The sequence below is a fragment of the Bos grunniens genome, chromosome 15 (assembly GCF_055505025.1).
Source record: "Bos grunniens cultivar Pamir isolate PY7600 chromosome 15, Bosgru_T2T1.0, whole genome shotgun sequence".
In the NCBI taxonomy this organism is placed as follows: Eukaryota; Metazoa; Chordata; class Mammalia; order Artiodactyla; family Bovidae; genus Bos; species Bos grunniens.
The window spans coordinates 50,401,305-50,409,849 of NC_141179.1; the positions used below are offsets into that span (position 1 = coordinate 50,401,305).

The following is an 8,545-nucleotide window of genomic DNA, read 5'->3' on the forward strand; positions in this document are numbered from 1 at the left end:
GAGTAAAGTAAGTCAGAAAAAGATAAATATCATATTCTAAAGTATATATATACAGAATCTAGAAAAATTGTTCTGAAGAATTTATTTACTGGGCAGCAGTGGAGAAACAGACATAGAGAATAGAATTATGGACATGGGGAGAGGGGAGGAGAGGATGAGATGTATGAAAAGAGTAACATGGAAACTTACATTATCATATGTAAAATAGATAGTCAAGGCGAATTTTCTGTATGACTCAGAAAACTCAAACAGGGGCACTGTATCAACCCAGAAGGGTGGGATGGGGAGGGAGATGGGAGGCAGGTTCAAAAGGGAACAGATATATGTATACCCATGACTGATTCATGTTGAGGTTTGACAGAAAACAACAAAATTCTGTAAGGCAATTATCTTTCAATAAAAAAATAAATTTAAATTTATAAATTATATATAAAATATATAAATTATGAAAAGGAAATACTTGAGTTATACACTTAGAAGATTCTAATAAAGGCCAAAGTAATTCCTTACTAACCTTTTCGTAATTTCAGTTGGTACCCTGAGAGAAGTACAAGATAAAAGTTAGCCTGCTAGAAGTTTTCCACTCTCTAATATATTAGGTCCCTCTTTCTTGACAAATATTCTCACAACTCTGTTCCAAATTTTCTTCGTCCTGACCCTGTAAATGACTGGATTTAAATAAGGAGAAACAACTACATACAAATTGGCCAGAAGGATGTGAATGTAATGAGGAACATTTCTACCAAACTGGTGTGTCATAAAGGAGAAAAATGCTGGTGTGTAAAAGGCTAAGATGACACAGACATGTGAACACATGTGCTGAGTGCTTTGAGTCTGGCATCCCTAGAAGGAAGGTGGAAAACAGTTTGTAGGATCTGAACATAGGAGAGGGCAATGAGGAGCAAGTCAAAGATCAGGGTAGCAATGGTAAATAAGCCATAGATGATGTAGACTCTTATGTTAGCACAGGCTAGACAAGCAATTCCCATATGCTTACAGTAGGTATGAGGAATAATATAGTGTCCACAGAAGGGAAGTCTTTTAAGAAGAGGACAAAAGGGGATGGCAAGGAGGACTGGCCTCACCACTGCAACAGAGGCCATGATGGGTACCATTTTGTTGGTGAGGATAGTGGTATACCTCAGTGGATAACAGATGGAGACAAATCGGTCAATTGCCATGACCAGGAGTACACCAGATTCCATGCCGATGTAGGTGTGGATAAAGAACATTTGGATGAGGCAGGCTTCAAAGCTTACCTTCCTATGGTTGAACCAGAAGATGGCCAGCATTTTGGGTATGGTAGAAGTGGACAGACCTAGATCAATAAAGGAGAGAAGAGCCAGGAAGTAGAACATGGGCTGATGAAGGCTCTGGTCTGTCTTGATTAGAAACAGGATTGTGACATTTCCTACAAGGGCTATCAGGTAAACAACAAAGAAAGGGAAAGCAATCCATGCATGGAAAACTTCCAGACCAGGTACACCCAGCAGAAGGAAGGCAGAAGGATGTGAGGTGGTGTCATTAACAAAGGGCATTCTGCTGAAAATTCTTGGAGGATGGTCTGCTGTATTCTTCAGTATTTCTGGGGAGACATGAGGGTATATATGGTAGTTGTATGTCAATACCACAATACAATACCAATAGAGTTCTTAAAAACATAATGGAACAAATTTTAGTACAATTCTCTCACACACATTCCGTTCAGTTCAGTTCAGTTTAGTCACTCACTCATGTTCGACTCTTTGCAACCCCATGGACTGCAGCACGCCAAGCTTCCCTGTTCATCACCAACTCCTGGAGCCTACTCAAATTCATGTCCATTGAGTCAGTGATGCTGTCCAACCATCTCAACTTCTGTCATCCCCTTCTCCCACCTTCAATCTTTACCAACATCAGGGTCTTTTCCAAGGAGTCAGTTCTTAGCATCAGATAGTCAAAGTATTGGAGTTTCAGCTTCAGCATCAGTCCTTCCAATGGATACTCAGGATTGATGTCCTTTAGGATGGACTGGTTGGATCTCCTTGCAGTCCTAGGGACTCTCAAGAGTCTTCTCCAACACCACAGTTTAAAAGCATCAATTATTTGGCACTCAGCTTTCTTTATAGTCCAAATCTCACATCCATATATGACTACTGGAAATATCATAGCCTTAACTAGACGGACCTTTGTTGGCAAAGTAATGTCTCTGCTTTTTAGTATGCTGTCTAGGTTATTCATAACTTTTATTCCAAGAAGCAAGCATCTTTCAATTATTATCTATTATTGCTGATCTCATTTATTATTCCATGGGTATCTTAGAAGTTAGAAACAGACTTTTCTGATGTTAGTGTAGTATTGTGATTCATGATTATATTGTAGCTCATTATGTTGTGAAAATTTCTTCTATATATGCTAGTATCAACTGAAAACATTTGTAGTAAATGGAACTTTTTAACATAATCAAATCACTTTGGTTACTTTGTTGCATATATACATGAAAGAAAACTCACCAAAATAATATGATAAAAATGTAGTAATTAGGATAAACAAATTTGCATATGATGATTAAGAAATTTCCAGTTGTGAGGGTCATCTGCCCATCATAGCTTTGCTCTCTAGGTTGGTACATTTCTGTTCATTTACTTTAATGACACTGTTCATGCCTAACATTTAATGAAATTGTGATTTTATGCCATGGTTAATGCATTAAATATTAATATTTTTCTACTTTTATAGATAAAAGTTATTATTCATCACAAAAAATAATTTAAAAACATGATCATTGTAAAGGAGATAGAAAATTGATTGATTAAATTCAGCATCCATGTATGTTAATTAAAAAAAATAAAAAACACTCAGCAAACTAGGCAAAAAATAAAACTTGCTTAATTAGGTGAAAGGAATCTATGAGAAAACTCCAGCTAATATCATACTCAATGGTAATACAGTGAAAGGTTTGTCCCTAGGATTTGGTGACCGGCAAGATGGTGATGGACAGGGAGGCCTGGTGTGCTGCGATTCATGGGGTCGCAAAGAGTCAGACACAACTGAGTTAAAGATCTGATCTGATCTGATCTGAAGAATATAAAATAGCCTTGATTATGTTTAGTATTTTACTATAGATTCTAGTGAGGTCCATAGGAAGAAAAAAGAAATAAGATGATGTTAGTAAAATATAAGAAGTAAAGAAGTAAGATGATGGAATGAAAGATGTCAGCTTTCCTATTCACAAATGACATGAACATTTACAGAAAAAAATTATTAGATCCAGTCATTTATCTCAGTAACTTCTCTAGTATAACATTCAACACTTTTTTATATGTTCTCTTAGCAAACAATTGGAAATTAAAATTTTAAAATAAATTTTCATAGAAATTCACAATACCACTTACAAAGGCATTGGAAACATAGAGTACTTAGTAGTAGGCACTTATAAAATACAACAGAAATGTTCCCCATTCAGTAGATTGTCTTTTTCTTTTGTCAATGTTTTCCTTTCCAACATTTTTTAGTTTATGGAGGTCCCATTTGTTTATTTTGCTTTCATTTCTTTTGCCTTAGGAGACAGATCCAAAAAATTGTAGCTATGATTTATGTCTGAGTGTTCTGCCTATATTCTCTGCTAGTGGTTTTATTGTTCTAGGTATTGCATGTTGGTCTTTAATTTTGCATTTACTTTTTTATATGCTGTGACAAAATGTTCTAACCTCATTCTTTTTCATGTAGCTGTCCAGTTAGAGAAATGCAAATTAAAACCATAATGAAATATCACATCATACCTGTCTGAATAGCTGTCAAGAAGTACACAAATAGCAAATGTTGACTACCATGCCTAGTAAAGGGAACTCAGGTGCATTGTTGAGGTGCTTGCAAATTGATGCAGCCACTGTGGATAATTGCATGAAAATACATCAAAAAATAAAAATAGAACTACCATGTGAACAGTAACTTCCCTCCTCTGTATATGTATATTAAAAAAATCAAAACACTAATTTGAAAAGATGCATGCATGTCAATGTTCATAGCAGTGTTACATGCAATAGCCATGGAATAGAAGCAACCCAAGTGCCCATCAACAAATGTATGTATAAATAAGATGTGGTAATAATGCACAATGGAATAATACTCAGCCATAAAAAGAATGAAATTCTGCCGATCGCAGCCATGTGCATACATCTAGAGTATTTTATGCTTAGTGAAATAAGTCATTGAAAGACAAACACTCATGTTTTTAGTTATGTGTTGCAACTGAAAAAAAATCCGAACAAATGTATATAATAAAACCAGAATAGACTTATTGATACAGAAAGCAAGCTGTTGATTACCAGTGGGGAGAGGGAAGGAGAGATAGGGTGTGCAATTAAGTAATATTTACTATTATGTATAAAATAGGTAAACAAGGGTATATTGTATAGAATAGGGAAATAAAGACATTATTTTGTAATAACTTTAAATGATGTATAATCTAAAATATTATATCACTCTTGTATAATCTAAAAATATTGTATAACAGTTAAAAGTAATACAGTATTGTAAATCAATTATAAATTTAAGTTCTAAAAAATTCCTGACATTTAGGCAACTTAAAAAATTTAAAGTATAAACGTATGATTGATTAAAAAGACCAAACTATGTTAAGATCTCAATTCTTCCTATATTGGCAAATCAATTTAAAACATTTTTTAGTTTAAGCTTATTTTAAAATGGATCTTCACGACCAAGATAATCAGGATGGTATGATCACTCAACTAGAGCCAGACATCCTGGAATGTGAAGTCAAGGGGGCCTTAGCATCACTACAAACAAAGCAAGTGGAGGTGATGGCATTCCAGTGGAGCTATTTCAAATCCTGAAAGATGACGTTGTGAAAGTGCTGCACTCAATATGCCAGCAAATTTGGAAAACTCAGCAGTGGCCACAGAACTGGAAAAGGTCAGTTTTCATTCCAATCCCAAAGAAAGGCAATGCCAAAGAAAGCTCAAACTACTGTACAATTGCACTCATCTCACACGCTAGTAAAATAATGCTTAAAGTTCTCCAAGCTAGGCTTCAGCAATATGTGAACTGTGAACTTCCATATGTTCAAGCTGGTTTTAGAAAAGGCAGAGGAACCAGAGATCAATTGCCAACATCTGCTGGATCATGGAAAAAGCAAGAGAGTTCCAGAAAAACATCTATTTCTGCTTTATTGACTATGCCAAAGCCTTTGACCATGTGGATCACAATGAACTCTGGAAAATCCTGAAAGAGATGGGAATACCAGACCACCTGACCTGCCTCTTGAGAAATTTGTATGCAGGTCAGGAAGCAACAGTTAGAACTGGACATGGAACAGCAGACTGGTTCCAAATAGGAAAAGGAGTTCGTCAAGGCTGTATATTGTCTCCCTGCTTATTTAACTTATATGCAGAGTACATCATGAGAAACGCTGGACTGGAAGAAGCACAAGCTGGAATCAAGATTGCCAGAAGAAATATCAATAATCTCAGATATGCAGATGACACCATCCTTATGGCAGAAAGTGAAGAGGAACTAAAAAACCTCTTGATGAAAGTGAAAGTGGAGAGTGAAAAAGCTGGCTTAAAGCTCAACATTCAGAAAACGAAGATCATGGCATCTGATCCCATCATTTCATGGGAAATAGATGGGGAAACAGTGGAAACAGTGTCAGACTTTATTTTTTTGGGCTCCAAAATCACTGTAGATGGTGACTGCAGCCACGAAATTAAAAGATGCTTACTCCTTTGAAGAAAAGCTATGACCAGCCTAGACAGCATATTGAAAAGCAGAGATATTTCTTTGCCAACAAATGTCTGTCTAGTCAAGGCTTTGGTTTTTCCAGTGGTCATGTATGGATGTAAGAGTTGGGCTGTGAAGAAGGCTGAGCACCGAAGAATTGATGCTTTTGAACTGTGATGTTGGAGAAGACTCTTGAGAGTCTTTTGGACTGCAAGGAGATCCAACCAGTCCATTCTGAAGGAGATCAGCCCTGGGATTTCTTTGCAGGGAATGATGCTAGAGCTGAAACTTCAGTACTTCGGCCACCTCATGCGAAGAGTTGACTCATTGGAAAAGATTCTGATGCTGGGAGGGATTGGGGGCAGGAGGAGAAGGGGACAACAGAGGATGAGATGGCTGGATGGCATCACTGACTCGATGGACTTGAGTCTGAGTCAACTCTGGGAATTTTTGATGGACAGGGAGGCCTGGCATGCTGCGATTCATGGGGTCACAAAGAGTCGGACACAACTGAGCGACTGAACTGAACTGAACTGAACTAAAATGGTTATAAGAACACTCTAAGTGCTTTGGTTAAAGAATAGCAAAACCAATGTTCTTATAGAATTACAAACTTATAAAACTATACTCAAGTCTTGGCCATTTACACAGTGATAGACACATAGGTCAATAAAGCATTATAAAAAGAACAGAAGTAATTACATTTTACAGGCTCATACATACATTTTACTTACTTACAAACTGTATTTACACAAAGACTTGCTTTTTGGCAATTGTATACATTGATAACCCCGAAGTGGAAAATCATAACTACTCATCACCAGGAAAATAGACAAGTCAGATATGAAGTGTTTACATAATGAAATTCTACTAAGCAACAAAGACGATTGACTGCTTAGGTATCCAATAGCATAGATGAATCTAAACTCATCCTAATTAGCAGTTACTAAAGAGTATTAATTAAATAATTTCATTTCCGTGAAGTTCTAGAGCATATTAAAAAAATAGGTGCTGACAATAGTTCTTCAGTGGCTGCACAGGGATTAAGAGTAATCAGGGACAGACTGGGAATGAAAATAATACATGAACTGTGTTAAGTCTAAATATTCTGTTTTATATGGGATTTAGTTTTTATTAGTTACAGTCTCTTTCTTATTCATACTCAGTTTTTATCTACATGGTTACTATAATTACTTGCAACAAGACCATTGGTGAATGTAATTATTCTAAATAATGACAAATTTGATGAGAAGTAAACGTCCAACAGCATGCTAGTGTTTTATTCTAGGATAGGTTCTTCAAATACCTCTGAGATTTCCTAAATTTAGTATTTATCTTTGAAGTGGTATAGAATTTTATGCCTTACTATGATTTCTCAAACATATTACTCAACACATTCAACCAAATTTAAAGGTAACTGTTATTGAATTCAAAACTATTTCAGGACAACAGAGACCTAATGAATTGGAAAGAACCAGTTGAGATAGGCTTCAGGATATACTATAAATTTTTCTCCAACTTATGTATGTAAAATAACTATTTTTCTCCTTTATTTGACTGACTGTTTATGCTAACAGAGGGTCAAGTAAATAAATTCAGTTTTGTTCAGTTCAGTTACTCAGTCATGTCCGACTCTTTGGCCACCTGATGCGAAGAACTGACTCATTGGAAAAGACCCTGATGCTGGAAAAGATTGAAGGTGGGAGGAGAAGGGGACAGAAGATGAGATGGTTGGATGGCATCACTGACTCGATAGACATGAGTTTGAGTAGGCTCCGGGGGTTGGTGATGGACAGGGAAACCTGGCATGCTGCAGTCCATGGGGTCGCGAAGAGTCAGACATGACTAAGCAACTGAACTGAACTGAACTGAGAGTGGAACCAGTCTTCCCCATGCCCACCTATTCTCAAAAGTTGTAAAGGTATGGATTAATTTGAAGGCCTCCTGATTTATATGGTTTTAGATCTTGAATAACAGATTGATCTTCTTACTAGACTGTTCTTGTCAACTGATATCCAGTTGGTGTTGGATTTATCTGTGGAAATGCTCATTCAGATCATATCTGCCTATTGTGGCTAGTTAAGATTCGGTTGGTTTGGTGTTCAGACACACTCCTTTTAACCCACTCAAACATAGCTTTATGTCTTCAAATTCCCACTTCCTAGTGATCTTAGAAAGTCATTCCCTAAGCCTCATATTTTTATCTGTAGAGTCTGAGATCATCATGGTATCAACTTCATATAGCTCTAGCACTAATGAAATAAAACATTGCATCTGTGATGTCTAAAAAAAATGCCTTGACACTGGGTTTTTCATAACATTAGCTATTCCAAATTATTATTACACTCTAGTAAAACTCTTGATGCTAATATTGTATTTTCTAATAAAACACAAAGCTTACAAATAGTATAAACATGGTTCCTTCTGAGGAACTATGAAAACTGAATCCCACCACTGGTTGAAATTGAAAGGTAATTCCCTAATCTAATTAGTTTAGGAGCTGTGTTTTAAGGCATCTTCATAATATTCCATATATACACCACACTTAGGGAACAAATGGTAAAACTTTTAGGGCTCCATCTTTGACAGCCATTTATAAAAAATCTTCCTGGGATAAATTTACAAATGCTGGATTTTCATCCTGGAACATGGAATATGTAAATTAGATTCAACTCAGTCAGAACAAAATGGGAGTCTGTAAGTCAGTTTCTCATTTTGAACTGTGAGAAACACTGTCATCTTTATAGATTCTGATTCAAGACCAGATTAATAAACAGAGACCAAGTATTAACATCTCTATTTTTTTTAGCACAGAGTACTAAGA

At 36.2% G+C, this 8,545-nt stretch overlaps 1 pseudogene; it reads right to left on the bottom strand.

The window, feature by feature from the left end:
• Positions 1 to 561: 561 nt before the first annotated feature.
• On the bottom strand, positions 562 to 1,538 carry LOC147358102 (olfactory receptor 52E4-like; annotated as a pseudogene).
• Positions 1,539 to 8,545: the final 7,007 nt, after the last annotated feature.